Here is a 27,306-nt window from a genome sequence, read left to right as displayed (position 1 = left end):
AAGCCAATTGTTTTTGATATATAAAAGGGAGAAGTGAGCAGAGAGACATACCACCAAGAAACAAGAGCCAAGAGAATAGTGCATCCTTTGGACCAAGTGTCCCTGGGCTCACAAACTCCTCAACCAGGGGAAGATTGATGAGAAGGAACTTTCTCCAGACCTGACAGAGCGAGAAAGATTTCCCCTGGAGCTGATACCCTACTAGACTGTGAGAGAATAAAGTTCTCTTTGTTAAAGACATTCACTTGTGGTATTTATGTTATAGCAGCACTAGAAAACTAAGACAAGTACATTCCAACTCATAGCGACCCTATGCGCCATGGAACAAAACACATACCTGTTCTATGTCAACCTCACAATCCTTGCCATGTTTAAGCCCATTGTTGCAGCTGCTGTGTCAATCCATCTCATTGTGGATATTCCTCTTTTCCACTGACCCACTACTTTACTAAACATGATGTCCTTCTCCAAGGATTGGTCCCTCCTGATAACATGTCCAAAGTATGTTAGATGGGGTCTCACCATTCTTCTAAGGAGAGTTCTGGTTGTACTTCTTCGAAGACAGATCTGTTCTTTTTTCTGGCAGCCGTAGTATATTCAATATTCTTTACCAACAACGTAATTCAGATGTATGAATTCTTTTTTTTTAATAATTTTTATTGTGCTTTAAGTGAAAGTTTACAAATTAAGATAGGGGGCTGAGAACTGACCCCAGAGTATCTCTGAGGAAAGTGCGTCCCTGTTCCCTAGAGCATGCAGGTGGGTGGGTTCTGCAGATGGACCAGGGGCACTCAAAGTTTTTGGTTGTAAGGGCTGGGAGGTACTAGTTATCCTTGGACCCCTGTAGCGGGTGGCTGGGTGGCCTGAGTGGAGTTATCAGTCCTTAGGTCCCTGATGTGGGTAGGTGAGGACCTTGTTTAATAAGCAAAGCAATGTCAAACATCAAATACCCACCTCTCCACCGCACAGCTGAAATGGTTGGAGTCTGCCAACAAGGGCCTATTTTCCTGAAATAGGCCCACACAGGTCCATGCAGAGGGGAAAGGTGCTCAAAGTCCACGGACAGGATACCTGGACAGGAGCCACTTCTGTCCTGAGCTCCCCCGGTTAGTGAAGCTAGCAAATTACCTTTCCCCCCAATTGCAATTTTTTTGCTTCCCCGAGGCCCAGGGATTCAGCCGCTGAAGCCGGCTTGGGGAGGGGGGGTGGCACGTTAAAATATACGCAAGTACTTAGCTTTTGCTGAGAGCGTGCCATTCTCCTCAGGTTCCAGAAGTATGAGTAGGCTGTGCGGCTGGCTGCTTCTCCCTGAGGAAACTGCAGCCAAATGCTAGTACCAGCCTGTCGCCTCTGCTGATGCTGCCGCCGCTCCAGAAATGGTGCCTGAGGGCTCCCCGCGATTCAGGTCCGGTAACTCCTCTCTGCTTCTGAACGATTTGTTCCTCCCCCTGCCCCTCAGTTCGTTTTCTAAGCTTGCCTTTGAAGCTCAGGGATCCTAGCTTGTCACAAATATACTCATTTCACTTGTTTTTTGGGTCTTTGTTGTAAAAAGGGCTCACCAGAAGAGTCTGTCTATTCTGCCATCTTGGCTCCTCCTCCAAATGTATCAATTCTTCTTCGGCCTTCCTTATTCATTGTCCAGCTTCCAATTTTTGTCTGTTCCTGCCTTCTCATTTTGCTTTTGAGCAGGAGTTGCCCATTTGATCTTGTATATTTGATTGAAGTAAGAAGCAAGTTTCTCACATGTGTTATTGTATGTTTTATAGCCCTGTCTAATCTTTGTCTGAAAAGTGGGCTTCCGGTGTGGTTTCAGTTCTGAGTTTGCCAAGTGTCCAGGGGCCATAGTCTCGGGGGTTCCTCCAGTCTAAGTCAAACCAGTAAGTCTTGTCTTTTTTCATAAATTTGAATTCTGTTCTACATTGTTCTCCCATTCTGTCAGGAACTCTTTGTTGTGATTCTTGTGCGAGTGGTGGGTGGTGGTAGCTGGGTACCATCTAGATCTTCCGGGCTCAGGCTGATGGAGACTCTGGTTCTTGCAGTCCTTTTGTCCTTTGGGCTAATATTTTCCTTGTGCCTTTGGCTTTCTTCATTTCCCTTTGCTCTGCATGGGATGGGACCAATAGATGTATCTTAGATGACCACTCATAAAGTTTTGAGACCCCAGATACTACTCACCAAAGTGGGATATAGAACATGTTCTTTATGAACTATGTTATGCCAATTGACCTAGATGTCCCCTGAGACTATAGTCTCCAGCCCTCAGCCCAAGCAGCTCAGTCCCTCAAGGTGTTTGAGTGTGTCCAGCAAATTTCTATGCCTTTGTTTTGGTCAAGTTGCTGACTTCCTCCATCTTGTGTGTTGTCTCTCCCTTCACCAAAGTTGACACTTGTCCACTATCTAGTTAATGACTCTTCCTCTTTTACCTTCCCTCACTTTTAACCATCATATATATATATATATATATTCTTTTTTTCTGTGTGTAAGTCTTTTCTTGAGTTCTTATAATAGTGGTCTCATGCAATATTTGTCCTTTTGTGACTGACTTATTTCACTCAGCATAATGCCCTCCACATTCATCCATGTTGTGAAATGTTTCACAGATTCATCATTGTTCCTTAACATTGCATAGTATTCCATTGTGAGTATGTACTGTAATTTGTGTGTTCCTTCATTTGTTGATGGACATTTAGGTTGTTTCCCTCTTTTTCCTATTGTGAATAGTGCTGCAATGAACTTGAGGGTGCATATGTCTGTTTGTTTGACAGCTCTTATTTCTTGAGTGTATATTCCTAAAAATGGGATAATGGGATCACATGGTATTTCTACGTCTAGCTTCTTAAGGAAACGTCATTTTCTAATGTAGTTGTACCATTTTACAGTCCTGCCAGAGGTGCATAAAGATTCCAATCTCCCTGGAACCTCTCCAACATTTGTTATTTTCTGGTTTTTGGATTAGTACCAGTATCATCAGAGTGAAATGGTATCTCACTTTAGTTTTGATTTGCATTTCTCTAATGGCTAACGATTGTGAGCATTTCCTCATGTGCCTTTGGTAAAGTGTCTGTTAATATCCTTTGTCCATTTTTTAATTGGATTATTTGTCTTTTTGTTATTGAGGTTCTGAAGTAGTTAGTAAGTTTTAGAGATTAGAGCTTGTCGGATATGTTGTAACCAAAAATTTTTCCCCATTCTGTAGGTTCTATTTTTACTCTTTTTTTTAAAATTTTTGTTGTGCTTTAGGTGAAAGTTTACAAATCAAGTCAGTCTCTCACACAAAAACTTATATGCACCTTGCTACATACTCCCAATTGCTCTACCCCTAATGGGACAGCCCGCTCCCTCCCTCTACTCTCTCTTTTCATTACCATTCCACCAGCTTCTAACCCCCTCTACTCTCTCATCTTCCTTCTAGGCAGGAGATGCTAACATAGTGTCAAGCGTCCACCTGATCGAAGAAGCTCACTCCTCACCAGCATCCCTCGCCAACTGACTATCCAGTCCAATCCTTGTCTGACGAGTTGGCTTTGGGAATGGTTCCTGTCCTGGGCCTACAGAAAGTCTGGGGACCATGACCACGGGGGTCCTTCTAGTCTCAGTCAGACCATTAATTCTGGTCTTTTTATGAGAATTTGGGGTCTGCATCCCACTGCTCTCCTGCTGCCCCAGGGGTTCTCTGTTGTGTTCCCTGTCAGGGCAGCCATAGATTGTAGCAGGGCACCATCTAGTTCTTCTGGTCTCAGGATGATGTAGTCTCTGGTTCATGTGGCCCTTTCTGTTTCTTGGGTTTGTAATTACCTTGAGTCCTTGGTGTTCTTCATTCTCCTTTGATCCAGGTGGGTTGAGACCAATTGATGCATCTTAGATGGCCGCTTGCTAGCGTTTAAGATCCCAGACGCCACTCTCCAAAGTGGGGTGAAGAATGTTTTCTTAATACATTTTATATTGCCAATTGACTTAAATGTCCCCTGAAATCATGGTCCCCAAACCCCTGCTTCTGGTATGCTGGCCTTCAAAGCATTCAGTTTATTCAGGAAACTTATTTGCTTTTGGTTTAGCCCAGTTGTGCTAACCTAGCCTGTGTTGTGTGTTGTCTTTCCCGTCGCCTGAAGTAGTTCTTATCGACTATCTAATTAGTGAATACTCCTCTCCCACTGTCCCTCCCTCCCTTCCCACTCTTGTAACTATCAAAGAATATTTTCTTCTCTGTTTAAACTATGTCTCAAGTTCTTATAATAGTAGTCTTATACAAAATTTGTCCTTTTGCAACTAACTAATTCCAGATTCCTCCATATTATGAAATGTTTCACAGATTCATCACAGTTCTTTATCGGTGCGTAGTATTCCATTGTGTGAATATACCATAATTTCTTTATCCATTCATCCATTGATGGGCACGTTGCTTGTTCCCATCGTTTTGCTAATGTAAACAGCGCTGCAATGAAAATGGGTGTGCATGTATCTGTTTGTGTAAAAGCTCTTATTTCTCTAGGATATATTCCAAGGAGTGGGACTGCTGGATGGTAGTTCTATTTCTAGCTTTTTAAGGAAGGGCCAAATCGATTTCCAAAGTGTTTGTACCATTTTACATTCCCACCGGCAGTGTGGAAGTGTTCCAGTCTCTCCACAGCCTCTCCAACATTTCTTATTTTGTGTTTTTTGGATTAATGCCAGCATTGTTGGAGTGAGATGGAATCTCATTGTAGTTTTGATTTGCATTTCTCTAACGGCTAATGATCGTGAGCATTTTCTCATGTATCTGTTAGCTACCTGAATGTCTTTAGTGAAGCGCCTGTTCATATCTTTTGCCCATTTTTTAATTGTGTTATTTTTCTGTTTGTAGTTGAGTTTTTGCTGTATCATGTAGATTTTAAAGATCAGGTGCTGATCAGAAATGTCATAGCTAAAAACTTTTTCCCAGTCTGTAGGTAATCTTTTTACTCTTTTGGTGAAGTCTTTGGATGAGCATAGGTGTTTGATTTTTAGGAGCTCCTAGTTATCCTATCATATACAAAATTTATAAAATGGTATCAATTTCATTTAATTCCCTGCAAGTTACCTCCCACTGCAGCACTGTTTTCCTCATGTGCTGTCTGCATGGCATCTATGGGTCTTTGCTTTGGACAACTGGTGTCCCTGTTTAGCTGATGCCATAAGCACATGCTTACTTTGCTTATTGGGGAATCCAATGCTGTGGTGACTATACATGTGGACCTCACCAGATGGAATACACAGTAATCAAATGGATTACATCTCTGGAAAGAGATGGTGGAGAGGCTCAATATCATCAGTCAGAACAAGACCAGGGATTGACTGTGAAAAAGACAATCAATTCTCCCATGCAAGTTAAAGTCAAAGCTTAAGAAAATTAAAACAAGTCCACAAGAGCCAAAGTATGACTTCAAGTATATCTCACTTGAATTTAGAAAAGATCTCAAGAACAGATGGGATGCACCAAATAGTAAAAACTGAATATCAGATGAATTGTGAGATGATATCAAGGACACTATACATGAAGAAAGCAAAAAGATCACTAAAAAGGCAGGAAAGAAAAAAAAAAAAACACCAAAATGGATGTCAGAAGAGAATTTGAAACTTGTTATTGAAAGTAGAATAGCTATAGTGCATGGAAGAAATGATGTAGTAAAAGAGAAGAACATAGATTTCAAAGGGTAGCTAGAGAACACAAAGTAAAATATTATAATGAAATGTACAAAGATCTAGAGTTAGAAAACCAAAAGGGAAGAAGACACTTAGAATTTCTCAAGCTGAGAGAACTGAAGAGATAATTCAAGTCTTGAGTAGCAATATTGAAAGATTCTCTGGGCAAAATATTGAACAATGCTTGAAGCATCAAAAGAAGATGGAAGGAATAGTCTCTATATCACAAAGAATTGGTCCAAGTTCAACCATTTCAGGAGATAGCATATGATCAAAAAATGATGGTGTTGAAGGAAAAAGTCCAAGCTGCACTAAAGGCATTGGTGAAAAACAAGGCTCCAGGAATTAATGGAATACCAATTAAGATGTTTCAACAAATGGTTGCAACACTGGAAGTACTCACTTGTCTATGCCAAGAAATTTGGAAGACAGCTATCTGGCCAACTGACTAGAAAAGATCCATATTTGTGTCCATTCCAAAGACAGGTGATCCAAGAGAATGTAGACATTATTTAACAACATCATTAATATCACACGCACGTAAAATGCTCCTGAAAAAAATTACAAAACTATTGCAGCAATACATAGATAGGGAACTGCCAGAAATTCAAGCCAGATTCAGAAAAGGACTTGGATGTTGAGGTCAGATGAATCTTGGCTGAAAACAGTGAATACCAGAAAGATGTTTACCAGTGCTTTATTGACTATGTTAAGGCATTCAACTCTGTAGATTATAACAAATTATGGATAACGTTACAAAGAATGGAAATTTCAAAATAGTTAATTGTGCTCATGGGGAACCTGTACATAGACCGAAAGCCAGTCACATAAACAGAACAAGGGAATACTGCATGGCTTAAAATCAGGAAAGGTGTAAGTCAGCTTTGTATCCTCTCACCATACTTATTCAATCTCAAAACTGAACAAACAATCCAAGAAACCGGAATATATGAAGAAGAACACTATATCAGGATTGAAGGAAGACTCATTAACCACCTGCAATATGAAGATGACCTAGCCTTCTTTCCTGAATGAAGAGAACTTGAAGCATTAACTGATGAAGATGAGTGACTATAGCCTTCAGTATAAATTACATCTCAACATAAAGAAAACAAAATCTTCACAACTGGACCAATTGGAAACATCATGATAAATGGAGACCAGATGGAAGTTGTCAAGAATTTCATTTTACTTGGATCCACAATCAACACCCATGGAAGCAGCAGTCAAGAAATCAAAGCATATATTGTGTTGAGCAAATCTGCTCCAAAAGACCTCTTCAAAGTGTTAAAAAGCAAAGATATCACTTTCAGGACTATGGTGCTCCAGACCAAAGCCATGTTCTTTTCATTCGCCTCATACAAATGTGGAAGCTGGACAATGAATAAGGATGACTGAACAAGAATTAATGCCTTTGGGCTATGGTGTTGGAGAAGAATACTGTTTAAACCATGGACTGCCTGAACAAATAAATGTACCTTGAACGAAGTTCTGCCAAAATGCTCCTTAGAAGGGAGGATGGCGAGGGCTTTACTTATGTTCTTCCGACATGTTGACAGGAAGGACCAGTCCCTGGAGAAGGACATCATGCTTGGTAAATTAGAGGGTCAGTGAAAAAGAGAAAAAGCATTAATGAGATGAACTGACATAGTGGCTGCAACAACAGGCTCAAGCATTCCAGTGATTGTGAAGGCCTCACAGGACCGGACAGTGTTTTGTTGTGTTGTACACAGATAGGGTTCTTATGTGTTGACCATCTCAACCTCACAACAGCAACAACAACAACATATATGTGAATTATGAAAATACTAACTATGGAGTTTTCTTTAATTTTGTTTCAGTTATTTTTTTCCTTGGTAGATTTTACATTAATTTGCTCAATAATATTAAGTTACTTGTTGCCATCGAGTTGATTCTGAACTGCGCCATAGAGTTTCCAAGGAGCGTCTGGTGGATTCAAACTGCTGATCTTTTGGTTAGCAGCCATAGCACTTAACCACTATGCCACCAGGGTTTCCAATATTGTTAGTTATCTTAAAAAAAAAAAAAAAAACCTTATTTATATATAATGTATATACCGTAAAATTTACTCATTTTAAATATGCTATTTTTTTTTTTTTAGTAAATTTATCAGGTTGTTAAACCATCATTAATATTCAGTTTTATCACATTTCCATAAATCAAAGTGTCCATTTACAATTAATCACTGTTATCATCTCAGCAAGTTGCTCTGTTGGCACAATGGTTAAGTGCTTGCCTATTAACCAAAAGGTCAGCAGTTTGAACCCACCAGCCTATCTGAGGGAGAAAGATGTAGCAGCCTGTTTCCATAATGATTACAGCCTTGTAAACTCTATGGAGTAGTTGTCTTTGTCCTATAGGGTTGCTGCTATGCGTGGGAAACGACTGAAGCACAACAGATTTGATTTTGGGTATCACCCAAGATTGCCAGGCAATCACTAATCTACTATTTGTGTTTTCTGTATGTTTCATATAATTTGACTTACACAATATACGCTATTTGTTTCTGGCTTCTTCCACCTGATACCGTATCTCTGAGTTTTATCCCTGTTTTTTTTTATAGCATGCATTGGTATTCCATTCATTTTTCTTGCTGAATAGTACTCTATTGTAAGAACATATATTATGTCTATTCATTCACTAATTGACTGACATTTGGGTTGCTTCCACTTTTTGGCTATTGTGAATATGCTACTCTGATCATTTAATCATCTTTTTATAAGATTTTGTAAATTGAAGTTTGAGTTGGATTTTGATAAAATAAATAATTTAAGGACTCAAATATTAATAACAACAATATTAAGAGAATTAATTTTAAAAATAGTGACTCTAATTAATAAATTATGGTTAATTTAGTTACTTGTCTATGAGTTGGATGTCCTACTATGTGACTAAGAAGCCAAATCAAACACAACATGTTAGCCATGAAATTCTATGGATGACAAATGTTATTTCCTCAAGAAGCAAGAAAATAACTAAAAGGATTTTCGTTCCTTAAGAGTTGTTAAGAGAGAGAAGTTTACAAGCCATAAGAAGTAACATTTTATAAACTTCCCTTACTAACTCTGTGGAAGTATCCACTTATCAATTACTGGAAAGCAACCCTCTTATGGTACCTAATCCATCAAGACAAGGTGGTAGAGATAAAAAAGAAATAGAGAAGTAAATTGTGTCTGCTACTCTGAAGGCAAGAGAAATTAAATAGGCAGAGTACAATTACAATGCTGAGGCTTTTCACAATGCTTATATTATGGCCATGCTGTACATGTGAAAATAAGTATTTCAGTTGTATTCTAAAATTTTACTCCATTTTTCTTACAAACATCGAGTTTCTTTTCTTTTTTTTTTAATTGAGCTTTAGATGAAGGTTTACAAAACAAATTAGTTTCTCACCCAAACGTTAGTATACATATTGTTGTATGACACTGGTTAACAACCCCACCACGTGTCAACACTCTCCCTTCTCAACCCTGGGTTCCCTATTACCACCTTCCCTGTTCCCTCCTGCCTTCCAGTGCCTGCCCCAGGGCTGGTATGTCCCTTTAGTCTTGTTTTGTTCCATTGGCCTGTTCAATCTTTGGCTGAAGGGTGAACCTCAGGAGTGACCATATTACTGAGCTGAAAGGGTGTTCGGGGGGCCATACTCTCAGGTTTTCTTCAGTCTCTGCCAGGCCACCAAGTCTGGTCTTTCTTTTTGAATTAGAATTTTATTCTACATTTTTCTCCAGCTCTGGCCAGAGCCCCCTATTGTGATCCCTGTCAGAGCTGTCAGTGGTGGCAGCTGGGTACCACCTAGTTGCACTGGACTCAGCTTGGTGGAGGCTTTGGTAGATGTGGTCCGTTAGTCCTTTGGACTAACCTTTCTCTTGTGTCTTTAGTTTTCTTCATTCTTCCTTGCTCCTGAAGGGGTGAGACCAGTAGAGTATCCTAGATGGCTGCTCGCAGACTTTTAAGACCCCACATGCTACTCATCAAAGTAGAATGTGGAACATTTTCTTTAAAAACTGTGTTATGCCAATTGAGATACATGTTACCCAAGACCATGGCCCCACAGTCCTCACCCCTGCAATTCAGTCCCTCAGGGAGTTTGGATATATCTATGGAGCTACCATGACCTTGCCTTGTACAGGTTGTGCTGGCTTCCCCATATTGAGTACTGTCTTACCCCTCACCAAAGTTACCACTTATCTATTATCTATTAAGTGTTTTTCCATCTCCACCACTCCCCTCCCTCATAACCATCAAGGATTGTTTCTTTTTTATGTAAACTTTTCATGGGTTTTTACAGTAGTGGTCTCATACAATATTTGTCTTTTTGTAACTGACTTATTTCACTCAGCATAATGCCCTCCAGATTCATCAATGTTATGAGATGCTTCACAGGTTCATCATTGTTCTTTATCATTGTGCGATACTCCATTGTGTGTATATACTACAGTTTGTTTATCCATTCACCTGTTGATGGGCATCTAGGTTGTTTCCATCTTTTTGCTACTGTGAACAATGCTGCAACGAATATGGGTGTGCATATGTCTATTCGTGTGACGACTCTTATTTAGCTAAGATATATTCCTAGGAGTGGGGTTGCAAGATCACAAACATTGACTTTATTATGTAGAAACTATTAACATTAAAACTACACTGTAAGGGAATGAAGTAGCATTAACAAAGTATAGTATCTTTAACCTCTTGAAAAAATATTATTGCAAACATTTATGTTATTGAGAAACCAATAAAAAAATAGAAAAAAAAAACAAAGAAAAACTTCATGGCACTGAAATATCTCAGTGGACTATTGCAGGAAAACATAAAAGTGTGTTGCCAATTCATATTTTTGTTTTCTACTTCAGAAACTATCCTTGTATTGGAGATTTATACATTTTTTAATAATTATTCTTCAGGTAATTTTTAAATAACCACTCTAAAAAAGGACATGAAAAAATAGTGTTGTAGTAAACTTTTTAAGAAATCCCACCTAATGAAAACAACCTATGACCTTATCATTAACTGTTAAATGGATATCAATTATATGTTATAAAACATCATATGTAAGACCCAAATATCAGTGAATATTATATGCGTAATTATTGCTACTACTTTTTTTTAATTTTTAATCTCAATTGTATGTCCTCTCATTCAGCTAGCCAAGAATTTTTAAGATATGTGCTCAGGTAGATATTTCCTCCTTCACACAACTACACTTTTCCAAAAGTACACAAAGGCTTAGTGTAAGAGACAGGCTAGGATATGTTTCAATGTAAGGAAGAATAACCTCTAATATCAGTGCCTTTAAATAGTAAATGTTTTATTCTTGCTTTTGTTACAAGGCCCAGAATTCTGCACTACACAGTAATGGACCTGCATGCTCAGACATCTTAATATATCCATTCAAGGTCTCTACGAAACGGGAAATGAGAACTGGAAAGTTTAGCACGTTTCACTTCTAGTGGCATTTCGTAGTCAGAACTAGTTACATGGCCACATGCAAATGCAAAGGGATAGGAAATTGAATCTTCTACACATATGGGCCACCACTAATGTGTCAGTTTGCTGTACTGTGGTAGCTAGTGTGCTGCTATACCACTGGCATTTTAAATACTAGCAGGTCCACCTATGGTGAACAGGTTACAGCAGAGCTTCCAGTCTATGACAGGCTAAGAAGAAAGTCCTGATAATTAACTCCTGAAAAGTAGCCAGTGAAAACCTTATGGATCACAACAGAACACTCTCTGATTCACTTGCTTTGGACACATCATCAGGGGGTTTCAATCACTGGAGAAAAACATAGTGTTTGCTAAAGTAGAGGGCCAAAGAGCTCTTGGGAGACCCTTGGTGAGATGTTTTGGCACAATAGCTATCATGATGGACTTGACCATGTTGGCAATTTTGAACATGAGGCAGGACTGGGCAGTTTCTTCCTGTTGTACACAAGGTCACCATGAGTTAAGAGTCAACTCAAAGGCAGCTAACAACAACAGCATATACATGGGAGGAGAAGGGACTTGAAAATGGTGAATATCACTAGTTTTACTCAATTTACAAACCATACATTTCTCACTTTCTACAATTGGGTTTATGTGATTTTTTTAGAAAGAAAATAAGAAACAGTGATTTCATGCTTTTCAAAGTCACCTCAATTGTTAATTTTCTGGTTTGACAAAATTTAAGTGTTGTCATTTTTATCTAATCTTGTTTGCTGAGTTTTCAATCCTTCTGGCTTAAGCTTTAAGAGTTATTGCATGATGACTGAAGTTTATTAAAACTATGGCAAGTAAAGCAAAAAGTATATGTGACCTTGTCTAGTCATCCTTTGCAGTCAGATTTTGAAACAATTAAAGCATGATAAACAAACAAAAAAACTAAGTGTTAAAAAGTAGCATAGTATATAAATTTAGTAGTTTACTCAGTGTTTTAACCAAAACTAAAATATTAGCCAGTGCCTAGTGTGGAAGGCGTACTAGGAGCTAGAAAAAAAGGCATGAAAAAATCAGCCATTATCTATGTCTCATAATGGCTAAATTGGGTGCAGGGACTGAAATTAATCAAATAGCCACACATTATTGAGTGTAGCTAAATAGAAGTTAAAAAAAAAAAAAAAAGGACGTTATAAAGTCAATTTATGGCTTATGCAATTTGCTGCTTTAGCACCCATCTTAGTTCCTCTCTTCAGCTTCTCTTTTGCTCCTATCCCACAGAACTAAGCCTCCTATTGAGCCACCTTCCACGCTCAGCTGCTCTTAGATAACCTGTCTCCTTTGAGCCCCCAGAATTTGTGCCACTCATACCTCAAACCAGGGCTTCAAACTAGTTTCAGGAGATTCAGTCATGGCCGACAAAGTGAAGCCAGAATAGATACAAATTTTCAAAATTTAGGTGATCCAGAATGATAACCAGAATAGAAAAAATTGTGGGTCAAAGCTCTGGAATGGAAATGAAGAAGAGGTGTTGTGAGCCCTTTCAGGAGCCTTATGTGGAAGAGTAGATTATTTGTAAGACTGTGGAGGAAGACACACATTCAAAGTGGCACAAGTCATCTTTGAGCAGGACACCACTGCTTCCAATTCTGCTCAAAATCTAGTGGGGAAGAGACTTGGTTGCTAGGCAACGTGAATGCTGCCCTTGTTTTCTAAGTGGTCGATTAAATTTCTAGCAGAACTTTGACCAGTATTTTTTTCCATTCTGGTTATCACTCCACTTCACCCAAATTTTAAAATTCTGGTCTGTTCCGGTTTCACTTCATTGGACATGACTAAATTGGGTAGAACTAGTTCAAAGCCCTGCTTCAAACCAACCAGTCACACATACACTTAAGAAATATACTTAGCAACACCCTAGACCCTAATAAAGGCTGTAGCCCCTGGATTACTTGCCTGCTGGTTGCGCTTGATCCACACCTGCTGGTTGCGCTTGACCCTCCACCTGGCCTTTCTGTTGGCCTTCATTGGCATCCCTCTCTACTCAAGGACCAGTGAGTAATAAATCTTTGTGTGTTATTCATGCACTTCACTGTCATTCTCCTCTGTGTTTATGCTGATCTACACACCAGTATAAATATATTTAATTTACTGAAGTGTCTTGGTCATACATGCAAATGACATTACCATAGTGTGCACTAGTGTGACATTTAAGATTCATCAGGGAAACCACCACTATAAAGAAATCTCCTGAGAGGATAAATTTGTCAACAGGAAAAGCATAGATGACCATAGGTCACTTACCAGTATAAACAAGCATCCCATGAAAGGCATAATGTAAAACAAAACAAGATCCCAAACCCTTCAAAATCCCTGCAGAATATAACGCATATATTGACCAAAGACCCCTAATCTAGTAACAAAGTTCATAATAGGAGATTTTCCTGAAAAAGTAAAATTTGATCTGAGATTGAATGAATAAAGAGAAGCTAACTAGCCAAAGGAGACAGTGAGTATATTTTTCTCTGTAGAAAACATTGACTCTGTTGTAGAAGGGAATATTAAGCATTTGAGGAAATGGAAGAAGTTATTCTGGATAGATGGAAGAGAGTGAAAGGGATTTTGGAGTTTGGACCAAGTTGAAGGTTGTTGGAATAGAAAAAGTGATTGAATTTTAGATACTTGATAATAATTGGATTGGGATCTAGAGGTCAAGGATCACTTGCAGGCACAGTGGAAAGTGAGATTTAGAAAGATTTTGCCCCACAGTTTTCTAGCTGTTTTAATCTGGAAAAAAATGATGACCTCTACAGCCTCAATTTTTTAATTGGCATAGTGATGGTGATGATATTACTATGCAGAGGATTGTTAACATGATGGAAAATTCCTTTACGTGTCTAGCACATTACAGACTGTGTTAGTTTGAGGTCTCCAAGAAGCAGACACCAAGATGAGATAAGACTTTCAAGAGACTTGTGAGGGCAAATTTTGGTCAAGGATAAATGAGAGGTAAAAAAAAAAAAGAGAAAACAGGGAAAACCCTCAGACTGTGATGCAGGTATGACACATATTCATGAGAGAGAGGAAGAAAGGGAGTTAGGTAGAAAGAATCTCAGGCAGCAGTGTAGTACCAGGAAAGGTTAATCCAAGCCAATGGAATACCTGCAGCCAAAGTTTCCCAGCAGAGGTGCTCTGAATCTTGCAAAAATGCTCCCACATTTATAACCACACAATGCCAAGTCAGTAAGTAAGGGAAGTCAGTGAGAAGTACAGCTTCAGCATGAGCACAATGATGTATCTAGAGGGTCAGTAGCTTGCGTGACCAGTCAAGCATGCTCCCAAAGCAGGAGATCCGAGCTGCATATATTCGTAGGCTCCATTATTTTACTTATACCTTGCATCTCACAGATCTTAACTTACTCAACAGATTTTGGGAGTAGACTCTCCATGATTCTCATGAGCCTCTCTTCCTGGGAGGAAGTTCGGAATAGGAAGGCTTGTTGGACAAGCAAAAACTCTCTTTGCTACAGTTTGTTATAGGACCCCAGCTGACACTCATTTTACCCCTCCCACACTGTCCATTCTAAATTTCCCTCACTCTCATCCTTGTTCTCAGCCATTACCTTGGCAGGTCATGCTGTCTTACCTGTTGGAGTCCCAGAGACCTTCATTGCTGAATGGTCTGAGCCCTTGAAAATCATGCTTTTCTTAGGCTAGGCTTGGTTTACTTGTCTGTCCACAGTTCTAGTGGGATAAGTGAATACCAGGAGGTACCCGAGAGAATTATGTGAGTTCCATGTGTATATTTCCCTGTCCTCATATGTAAAAGAAGTTAAAACTTCGCCAGTGATCAAGGTCAATTATCCTTGTCACAATGGTAACTCTTCTTGTCTGCTAGTCCTTATATTCAAGGACTCTACAGTGCCTTAACAACAGCCATAGTTTATAGTTCACTTGCTGTGTCCCCAAACAATAGTACATACTTCTAGCGACCTAGGCCTCCAACTGTGTAGACAGCAGAGTTGTGAGGACAAGAAACACACATTCCCCCACTGGGATATAGGGTAAGTGTGTTCACATCTACTTCCACCCATCAATGGCTGAACACGAATTTGTTCTTTGTGAACGTAATGCCATACAAATGTATCTAATACATTATACTGTACCCTGAAGGATGGAATCCCATTCTTTCAGACTGTTACTTCTAAAATAATGCCTCAGCTGTGCCATTCCAGCTCTCTATGAGGCCAACTGCTTATGAATGGTACAGTATTTTATTCTACTAGTGGATCCCAGGACTCCATGGTCATGGACGCACTCTTACACTTCCTTTAATATGAAGTATATCCTATGACCAGACACTATTTTTCATGCATCTGGATAGAAAATTTTCAATATATCTCCTTAATGAATACTGCCAAACTGGTGTCTCAAAGAAGGTCTCTGTTGCTGGTAATTTGGACTTTCAGAGACAACAATAGTTAGATCAGCCTTGACAAGAAAAAAAATTTATATATATATTCATGCTACCACCTCAATCTCCACTATCATGGTCACTTTCTACATGTGCCCATTGTGCCAGCTCCAGAGTAGATAATGCTGAAGGCTGTTCAAACTGATTAAGTCATTTTGTCTACTTGATTATTCAGTGTCCTTAAGTGTTGGTTCTCATGACCATTAAAGTATAATAAAAATTACTTCAGTCTTTGTGCCTAATCCCAATGCCCACCCACATGGCTGTAACCCATTCTCGTCTTCAATATTTCAGGCCTTCTTTTTCCAGACCCTGGATCAGACAGCCAGGACTGTGGCCACTGGACAAGAATCTACATATACATCCATATATACAACTATATATGAATATGTATATGTGTAAAAAAAAATTTTTTATCTATATCATCATTTTCTCTCCTTACACCACTTCTCCTTCTATATGAAGTAAATGACCAGTGCAATGTTTGTAGCTCTGCCTCCTGGGGAGATTGTCCTTATCCACTGTCTTTAAAGGCCACCATCTTTTATGGTTTGTACCCACATCTGTAAAATGATTTGGTGCTTTTCCTTTCGTTCAGCAGTTTAGAATAGGATACAAATAATTATAGTCACCTACATGCATTGTCCAGCTCATTACAGATTATACTGCAGCCAAATGGCAAAAATAAATGTGGCTATGATAGGTCTATAAAGAGACAGAGAGTAACAGAATGGACTAAAAAAAAAAAAAAAACAATGATCTGCCTACATGCTATCTACAAAGACACACTTTAAACACAAAGACCTAAATAAACTAAAACTCAAAGGTTTAAAAAAAATCAAGAAATAATAACCAAAAAAGAGGAGTGGCAATATTAATCTCTGAAAAAATAGACTTTAAACCAAAATCTGCCATAAAGGATTAGGAAGGACAGTATACAATAACTAAAGGGTCAATATGCCAGGAGGACATAACTTTAATAAATACACACTCACACAATGACAGGGCTCCAAAATACAAACAAACTCAACATCACTGAAAAGAGAAATAGGCTGTTCCACAATAATAGTAGGAGACTTCAACACACAACTTTTGGTGAAAGACAGAACATCTAAAAAGAAACCCAATAAAGATACAAATGATCTAAGGGAGGCGGGGCCAATATGGCAGAGTAGTCAGACACTTCCAGTGATCCCTTTTACAAAAAAAGACCTGGAAAAAACAAGTGAAATGATTATATATATGACAAGGTTTTTTAAGCTAGGAGCTCTGAACATCAAGGCAAAGTTAGGAAATCAGACTGAGTGGCATGGGGAGGGAGAGGCGGTTCAGAAGTGGCAAGGATTTGCTGGACCTGACTCAGTGGGAACAAGCACCCCTCAAGAATGATCCCCTGCAGTGACTGTGGTGGGGCTGGTGGTAGCGTTTGGGATGCAGCTTCCTCAGGGAGAGACAGCAAGCTACACAGTCTACTCATACCTCTGGAACCAGAGAAGAATAGTGCTTTTGGCAAAAGCTATGTCTTTGCATTTATTTTACACTACCCTTAGCCCCCAAGCTGGCTTCATGGCTGTCATTTTCCCTGGGCCTGAGATAGGTCCTGCCGCATGCTCTGTGCCATTCTCCAGGCCTTGGAGAAGGAATAAATTAACAGTTGGGGGAAAAGACAATCTGCCAGCTCCACTAAGCTGGGGAGCTCAAGACATAAGTGGCTTCTGTCCATGCACAAACAGTCCACAGACTTTGAATACCTTTTACCCCCTGCATGGACCTGTGTGGGCCCATTTCAGGAGATTAGGCCCTTGGCAAACTGCAACAGTGTATGTGCTTGAGATTTAACTTCAATTGTTTCAGCTGAGCAGTGGAAAGGTGGATTTTCAATGCTTAACAGTGCTTTGCCTATTAAACAGGGTCCTCACCTACTCACATCAGGGGCTTGAGGACCGGTAGCTCACCTAGCCACTCATGACAGGGGTCCAAGAGTAAGCCTCCCAGTCCTTACAACCAAAAGCATTGGGTGTCCGTGGTCCAGCTGCAGAAACCACCCACTTGTGAGCTTTGGGGAACAGGGACATGCTTTCTTCACAGACACTTGGGGGTTGGTTGTGAGCCCCCTGCCTTGTTCGGAGTGTGACCCACTGCTGCAACTAGATATCTGTGCCTACACCAATCACACCTGCCCCTCTAAGACTGTAGGATAGAGCCTGTACCACATGCATGATGACCAGCTACCTGGACACCTGAGCTGAATCTGTATAAGAAAAGTGAATGGACTCCTAGGCTCATATACCTGGTAAAAGCTCTAGCCATTTGGCGATAGAATTTTAGGGCAGCAAAGGTGAAAATAATGAAGTTAGCTCACATAAGCAACCTATCTGGGCATAACAACAACAACAAAAAGAAGCAAGCAGGTAGGATACAGTAAGCAAACACGTGATAAATTTAAAAAATTGCTTATAGAGGGCTCAAAAACAACAGTAAATATCAAATTACATAAAGAAGCAGACCACGATCACTTCAACAAGCTCTTAAAAAAAGAATCAAGGAATCTTCCAGATGAAGATGTATTCCTGGAATTACCAGGTGTAGAATACAAAAGATTAATGCATAGTACTGTTCAGACATCAGGAAGGAGATCAGGTAAAATGCAGAGCAATCCAAGGAACATACAGACAAAGTAGTTGAAGAAATTAAAAAAGGTTATGCAAGAACATAACAAAAAATCTAATAGGCTACAAGAATCCAAAGAGAGACAGGAATCAGAAATTCAGACTATTAAAATAAAATTAAAGAAGTAGATAACTCAAAAGAAAGGCAGAAGAGCAGAATTGAGGAAAGTCAGAATTAGTGAGATTGAAGACAAAACACTTGGCACCAATATATTCAAAGAAAAATCAGATAAAAGGATTTTAAAAATGAAGCAGCCCTAAGAATGATGCAGGACTCTATCAAGAGAAATAACCTACGAGTGATTGGAGTACCAGAACAGCGAGGGAGAACAGAAAATACAGATAGAATTGTTGAAGATTTGTTGGCAGAAAACTTCCCTGATATCATGAAAGATGAGATGATATCTATCTAAGATGCTCATGGAACCCCACATAAGGTAGACCTTAAAAGAAAGTCACCAAGACATATTATAATCAAACTTGCCAAAACCAAAGATAAAGAGAGAATTTTAAGAGCAGCTAGGGATAAAAGAAAAGTCGTATACAAAGGGGAGTCAAAAGAATAACTTCAGACCACTTGGAGAAACCATGCAGGTAAGAAGGCAATGGGATGACTTACATAAAGCATTGAAAGAAAAAAAATTGCCAACCAAGAATCATATATCCAGCAAAACTGTTTCTCAAATATGAAGGCAAAATGAGGACATTTCCAGATAAATAGAAGTTTAGGGAATCTGTAAAGACCAAACCAAAACAAGAAATACAAAAGGGAGTTCTCTGGTTGGAAAATCAATAATATCAGATATCAACCAAAGACAAGAACACAGGACAGGGCAACCAGATGTCAACCCAGTTAGGGAAATCACAAAAATAAATTAAAATAAAAAATGCTCAAAACAAGGAAACAGAAATGTCATTCTGTAAAAGATGACAACATAAAACAATAAAGAGGGACTAAAAAATGTAGTCATAGATCTTTCATATGGAGAGGAAGTCAAGGTGATATAAAGAAATAAAAGTTTGTTTTAAACTTAGAAAAATACTGGCAAATATTAAGAGACTAACAATCCTACAAATCAAAATAAAATTCAAGAAAAACATAAAGACTTAGCAAATACAAAATCAACAACAATGAATAAGAGGAAAAGGCAATATATAACAAAAAACTACTCAGCACAAAAGGTTAAATGGAAAAAAGAAAGAGTCAACAACACAAAAAAAAAGACACCAAAATGACAGCACTGAACGCATACCTATCCATAATTACACTGAATGTAATGGACTAAATGCCAATAAAGAGACAGAGTTGGCAGAATGGATTAAAAAACATGGCCCATCTATATGCTGCCTACACGAAACACACCTTAGACCTAAAGACACAAACTAAAATTTAAAGGATGGGAGAAAATATATCAAGCAAACAACATTCAAAAAATGAGCAGGAGTGACAACATTAATTCCTGAAAAAATAGACTTTAAAGCTAAATCCACCACAAAGGATAAGGAAGGACACTATATAATGGTTAAAAAGACAATATAACAGGAGGATATAACCATATTAAATATTTACACACCCAACAACAGTGGTTCAAAATACAAAAAACAAACTCTAACAGCACTGAAAAGTGAGGTAGACAGCAGCATAATAATAGTAGGATACTTCAACACACCACTTTCAGTGAAAGGCAGAACATCCAGAAAGAAGCTCAATAAAGATCTAAATGCCACAATCAACCAACTTGGCCTCATAGAAATATACAGAACACTCCACCTGACAGCAGCCAAGTATACTTTCTTTCTTAGTGCACATGGAACATTCTCTAGAACAGACCACATATTAGGTCATAAAGCAAGCCTTAGCATCTTCTCTGACCATAAGGCCATAAAAACAGAAATCAATAACAGAAAAAGCAGAAAAAAAGAAATCGAACACTTGGAAACTGAACAATACCCTGCTCAAAAAAGATGATTATGGAAGACATTAAGGATGGAATAAAGAAATTCATAGAATCCAATGATAATGAAAACACTTCCTATCAGAACCTTTGGGACACAGCAAAAACAGTGCTCGAGGTCAATTTACATTAATAAATGCACACATACAAAAAGAACAAAGGGCCAAAATCAAAGAATTGTTCCCACAACTTGAACAAATACAAAGAGAACAACAAAAGAAACCCTCATATACCAGGAGAAAACAAATAATAAAATTAGAGCAGAAGTAAATGAAATAGAAAACAGAAAAACAATTGAAAGAATTAAGAAGACCAAAAGCTGGGTCTCTGGAAAAATCAACAAAATTGTTAAACCATTGGCCAAATTGACAAAAGAAAAACAGGAGAGGAAGCAAATAACCTGAATAAGAAATAAGATGGGCAATATTACAATAGACACAACTGAAAAAGAATCATATGAGATTACTACAAAAAATTGTACCCTAACAAATTGAAAAACCTAAAAGAAATGGATGAATTCCTACAAACACACTACCTACCTAAACTAAAACAGAAGTAGAACAACCAAATAGACCCATAACAAAACATTGAAAAGGTAATCAAAAAACTCCCAACAACAAAAAGCACTGGCTCAGAGGCTTCATGGCAGAGTTCTACCAAACATTCAAAGAGTTAACACCACTACTATTAAAGGTGTTCCAGAGCATAGAAAAGGATAGAATACTCCCAAACTCATTCTGTGAAGCCAGCATATCCCTGATACTAAAAAAAAAAACCCAGGTTAAAAAAAAAAAAAAAAAAGACACCACAAAAAAAGGAAAATTACAGACCTATATCCCTCACGAACACAGATGCAAAAATCCTCAACAAAATTCTAGCCAGTAGAATTCAGCAACATATCAAAAAATCAATTCACCATGACCAAGCGGGATTCATACCAGGTATGCAGGGATGGTTCAACATTCCAAAAGACCAGAACCAAACCCAGTGCTGTCGAGTTGATTCCAACTCATAGCGACCTTATAGGACAGAATAGAACTGCCCCATAGTTTCCAATGAGCACCTGGCAGATTCAAACTTCCAACCCTTTGGTTAGCAGCTGTAGCACTTAACCACTACACCACCAGGGTTTCCGGTTCAACATTAGAAAAACAATTAATGTAATCCATCATATACATAAAACAAAAGACAAGAATCACATGATTTTATCAATTGATGCAGAAAAGGCATTTGCCAGAGTTCAACATCCATTCATGATAAAAACTCTCATCAAAATAGGAATAGAAGGAAAATTCCTTGACATAATTAAGAGCATTTAGAAAGCCAATAGCCAACATCATCCTAAACGGAGAGAGCCTGAAAGCATTCCCTTTGAGATCGGACACCAGACAAGATGCCCTTTATCACCATTCTTATTCAGTATTCTGCTGGAGGTCCTAGCAAGAGCAATTAGGCTAGATAAAGAAATAAAGGGCATCCAGATTGGCAAGAAAGAAGTAAAAGTGTCTCTATCTGCCTATGACATGATCTTATACACAGAAATCCCTGAGGAATCCTCCAGAAAACCACTGAAACTAATAGAAATGTTCAGCAGAGTATCAGGATGAAAGATAAACATACAAAAACCAGTTGTATTCCTCTACACCAACAAAAAGGACATTGAAGAGGAAACCACCAAATCAATATCATTTACAGAAGCCCCCAAGAAGATAAAAAACTTAGGAATAAATCTTACCAGTGATGTAAAAGACTTATACAAAGAAAACTACAAAACACTTCTGCAAGAAACAAAAAGAGACCCACATAAGTGGAAAAACATACCTTGCTCGTGGATAGGAAGACTTAACATTATAAAAATGTCTATTCTGCCAAAAGCGATCTATGGATTTAATGCAATTCTGATCCAAATTCCAATGACATTTTTTAATGAGATGGAGAAACAAATCACCAACTTCATATGGAAGGGAAAGAGGCCCCAGACAAGTAAAGCATTACTGAAACGAAGAACAGAGTGGGAGGCCTTACTTCACCTGATTTTAGAACCTATTATACTGCCACAGTAGTCAAAACAGCCTGGTACTGGTACAACAACAGACACATAGGCCAATGGAATAGAATTGAGAGTCCGGACATAAATCCATCCACATATAAGCAGTTGATATTTTACAAAGGCCCCAAAACAGTTAAATGGGGAAAGACAGTCTTTTCAACAAATGGTGCTGGCATAACTGGATATCCATATGCAAAAAAAAAAAAAAAAAAAAAAATGAAACAAGACCCATACCTTGGTCCATGCACAAAAACAAACTGAAAATGGAACAAAGACCTAAATATAAAATCTAAAACAATAAAGATCATGGAAGAAAAAATAGGGACAATGTTGGGGCCCTAATACACAGCATAAACAGTATAGAAAACATTACTAACAATGCAGAGGAAAACTGGATATTTTTTTAGTGATTATATTTTCATTTTCATTTTTTACTTTTTGGGTATGACCTCACATTCAGTTGCCTCTCATCAACCACATAAATACACACCAGTTGCACTATAATCACGACTCGTGACATATTTTCAGATTGAGCATACCCTTGTATTTGTATCATGCTCTCTGCAATAGTTCTTACCCCTTTTGGGTGTAAACAGTAGTCCAATGAACTGTGAAGATGCACCAGCAAGGGATAGAAGTGAATGCACAAGTTTTTTTAAAGTATTGTTTCAAGACAAAAAGGACTCATAGAAATCTGTGAAGGGTTTGCCAACAAACATTGTAGGACAAACGAATGAAAGGATTTCCGACTGCCTTGTAAGTACTATTTCTTCTGATTTTTTCAGAAGAACAAAATTACATTTTCCAAATCAGTTTTTTCATGAAGTAATTTTCAAATATAAATATTTGCTTTAAAGTCCAAACTCAGATGTAAATTTTATTTGTTTTATAAATTTTATTTATGTCAAGTATTCAAATATATTTGCTGTGGTAGAACCAAATTTAAAAAGTGGCATAATTTTTTATCCAGGTAAAATGAAATGGCAACAACTAAGCAGTGTGCAAAAATGAAAGCTGGCAGAAGATAAAGTGAAAAGGGTTTGTGAATCCCGAAAGACAATTTCAATATTAACTTCCTTTTTAAAACCTAATGAATCAGAAGAGACTTCTGTTGAATGCTTTAGTTTAACCGGTACTGAAATTACTAATGGCAATACAAATATAACAGATTTTGCTTAATTCTGCATCTATTCCTTGCTATAGCAAAAAAAAAAGTAATAATTTTGTAGAGAATGAAACTAGTTTAGAATCTGAAATTGTCAAATCTGCAGATTCCACAAATAAGAGAAATACAGATTCTGCTTTGTTGAATTATTTTTCTTCTAATGATGTTCATTACTGGATTAAAAGAGGGTCAAGTGATTGTCAACATCACAATTGAACATTTGAGAATTTGTGTCCGAAATTTCTGACTGGTAAGCAAGCAAGGTTCTGTAGCCCCAATGTATTTCTAGGGTACAAAGCTAATGGTTAAAATTATAAGGAGTGGCTACTTTATTCTCCATCAGTCGGTTCTCTATATTGTTTAGTTTGCAAACTATTCAGTCCTAAATTGTTTAATTCTCAATTTGCTATGGATAGATTCAGTGATTGGCACAACTTGAATATCATTGATAAATATAAAAACAGTTCAATTCATAGAGATTTTATGTAATTATATTTAAACCAAAGACACAATTTTGTCTGAAGTTATGAAGTGGAAACACAAATTAATGAAGACCATCAGTATTGGAAAGCCATTTTGCAATATTTTATTGCTGGCATAACAATCTCTGATTGTGGATTATCTTTTTAAGGAAGATATGACGTGTTTGAGTCTCCACGAAATGGAATTTTTTAAGGTTTCCTTGAATTTGTTTGACAGTTTGTTCCCTGGTTATCAGGTCACATCTCAAAATATGGTAACACAGGAAAGGGCAACCCATCATGTCTATCTAAAGCAACATGTGAAAAATTAATAAACAATAAGTGAAAAAGTTCAATCAACTATTTTCAGTGAAATAAGTATAGCTTGATAATTTAGTTTGTCCATAGATTCCACTCCTGATCTTTCTCATCAGATCAGCTAAGTATTGTTTTAAGATTTGTAACTCCATAGATGGAAAACCTATTGAGCAACTTATCACATTTACTAGTTTAAAAAGTCATACTAGTGAAGACATTGCAGATCAAGAACTTCACTATTTACATGAAGTTTGAAAAACTGATTTTTCTAATGCAGAGGCCAGTCCTATGACAATGCTGTCAATATGTCAGGGTGTAATAAAGGCATGCAACAGAAAATTTTAGAGCATAATGAATATACTGTTTTCATACCTGTGCTGCACATTCACTTAATCTTCTAAGAGTTTGTGCAGTAGATTGTTGTCTGGAGGCAGCTGATTTTTTTCTACTGTTCAGATACTCTACACATTTTTTGTCATGATGAGTTAAAATCCACTCGATGGCTACGGGTTTGGTTTACTAACCAATAAGAAATTCTTAAAATGTATTTATGCAATGATTGAGTATTAAAATGTCTTTCTAATACACATTGGGAAGGGCAAGCTGTACCAATGACTGCAATCCTGGAATCCTAAATTCAGATTCTAGATGCCTTAGAATATATTGCTGAAAATCAGACACAAAAAGGAGATACAAAAAGAGAAGCTGAAAACCTCACCAACAAAATGTAAACATGAGAATATGTATTTATGTTGGTTATGTAGAACACTCATTAACAACATGCAATGTGTAGATGAATTAACCTTGCTTCCCGAGAGTTAAGAGGACATGAAGCTTTTGCTGATTAAGATCAAAGACTACAGCCTTCAGCATGGATTATATGTCAACATAAAGAAAACAAAAATCCTCACACTGAACCAATAAACAACATTACAATAAATGGAGGAAAGTTTGAAGTTGCCAAAGATTTCATTTTACTTTGATCCACAATCAATGCCCATAGAAACAGCAGTCAAGAAATCAAATGATTCATTGTATTGGGCAAAATTGCTGCAAAAGATCTCTTTAAAGTGTTAAAAAGCAAAGATGTCATCTTGAAGACTAAGGTGTGCCTGACCCAAGCCATGATACTTTCAATTGCCTCATGTGCATGTGAAAGCTGGACAATTAATAGGGAAGACTGAAGAAGAATCGATGCCTTTGAATTATGGTGTTTGTGCAGAATATTGAATACACAATGGACTGGCAGAAGAACAAACAAATCTGTCTTGGAAGAGGTACAACCAGAATGCTCATTAGAAGCAAGAATGGAGAGACTTCATCTCACATACTTTGGACATGTTATCAAGAGGAACCAGTTCATCATGCTTGGTAAAATAAACAGCAAAAGAGAGGAAGACCCTCAACAAGATGGATTGACAAAGTGGCTGCAACAATGGGTTCAATCATAGCAACAATTTTAAGGATGGTACAGGAGCAGGCAGTGTTGCCTTTTGTTGTGTACGGGGTTGCTATGAGTCAGAGCTCACTTAATTGGACTTAACAGCAAGAACAGCAACACGTAGCATATATATTGCAGCATTTTCATTGGATTTATCAAGCTCTCCAAGATTCAGAAGTAAATTTAAAGACATGCACAGATCTCTTTAATCTTTAACAGGATATTTACATAATTTAAGAGAAGATTTTGAAAACACAACAAAACATATATTGCCTAATACTGATTATTAAGCAGTTCACCTTCATAGAAGCATTGAAAACAATAAGTTAATGAAAGAAGTTCACCAGAAGTATCAGTGAGTACCAGAGACTAATATCTCGTGACCACATACTACACCATCATTGACACACTTGAATTTCAAATAGGTTTTCCTTCTTATCTGCCTGTTGTGTCAATTCTGACTTATACTGACCCTACAGGACAGAGTAGAACTGCCCCACAATGTTGCCAAGGAGCAACAGGTAGATTCGAACTGCTTACCTTTTGGTTAGCAGCCAAGCTCTTAACCACTGTGCTGCCAGGGCTTCTTATATAATATACAGGTTGGAAGTCACTCAAAACACGACTGAGAAAGAGCTCCCTCCTCAATATACCATGAATATACATGGGCTGTCAGAAGAACAAACAACTCTGTCTTGGAGGAAGTACAACCAGAATGCCCCTTAGACGCAGGGATGGTGAGACTTCATCTCATGTTTTTTGGACATGTTAGCAGGAGGGACCATTCCCTGGGGAGGGACGTCATGCTTGGTATAGTAGTTGATCAGTGAAAAAGAGGAAGACCTTGAACTAGATGGATTTACTCAGTGGCTGCAACAATGGGCTCAACCATAGCAATTATTGTGAGGATGGCTCAGGATCGGGCAGTGTTTTGTTCTGTTTTACATAGGGTCACTATGAATTGGAACTGACTTGATGGCACCTAACACGAACAATAGTTTTCATATAGCATCTTGTTTGTTGAGCATCTCATAACACAATAGTGTTACTAGTTGTATCTCATGTGATATTAACAATAAAACTTCTGAGATAGGCAAAATAGGAAGCATTTATTTTCATATTAAAAAAAAAACTGATGCTCAGAAAGTTTAAATCCTTTTCAGCATGCTTATTGCAATAGTAAGGAGGAAACAGGAACCTTTGCCATTAAAGTTTGCACTCTGGAAGCTCTGCCTTACTTTGCTATCACCAGGTTTCTTCTCACTCTATATCCTCCATTGGGTTTCCTTATCTGTGCAATACCATGCTTAACTTCTCTGGGGAATTAAGGGTGCTGAACTTTCCTCTAAGAAAGTTTCAGATAGAAGAACAGTAATTAAAGCACCTAAGAACCTTGCTTTTATCTCACATCATACCAAACTGTATTCAGGTGTGAGAGACGGACAGAATTGTTGGTCTTAAACTAAAGGATGAACACAAATTTTCCTTTCTCCTCAAAAATGTTGCTCTTTACAACAACTTGACTTTTTCACTTCCCAATACAAGTGAGTATACCTTTCTCCTTAGCACTGGTTTATTTTCCAAAGGTGCACTCAATCCAGTGCCTGAAAAAGAAAATGTGTCCTTAGAGTTTCCTGACCAGCTGTCTTACTCAAATCTTCAGTTTTCTTTAAAGTAGGC

This window comes from Loxodonta africana, chromosome 5 (genome assembly GCF_030014295.1).
Source record: "Loxodonta africana isolate mLoxAfr1 chromosome 5, mLoxAfr1.hap2, whole genome shotgun sequence".
Classification (NCBI taxonomy): Eukaryota; Metazoa; Chordata; class Mammalia; order Proboscidea; family Elephantidae; genus Loxodonta; species Loxodonta africana.
Note: the sequence above shows the minus strand (reverse complement) of the source record.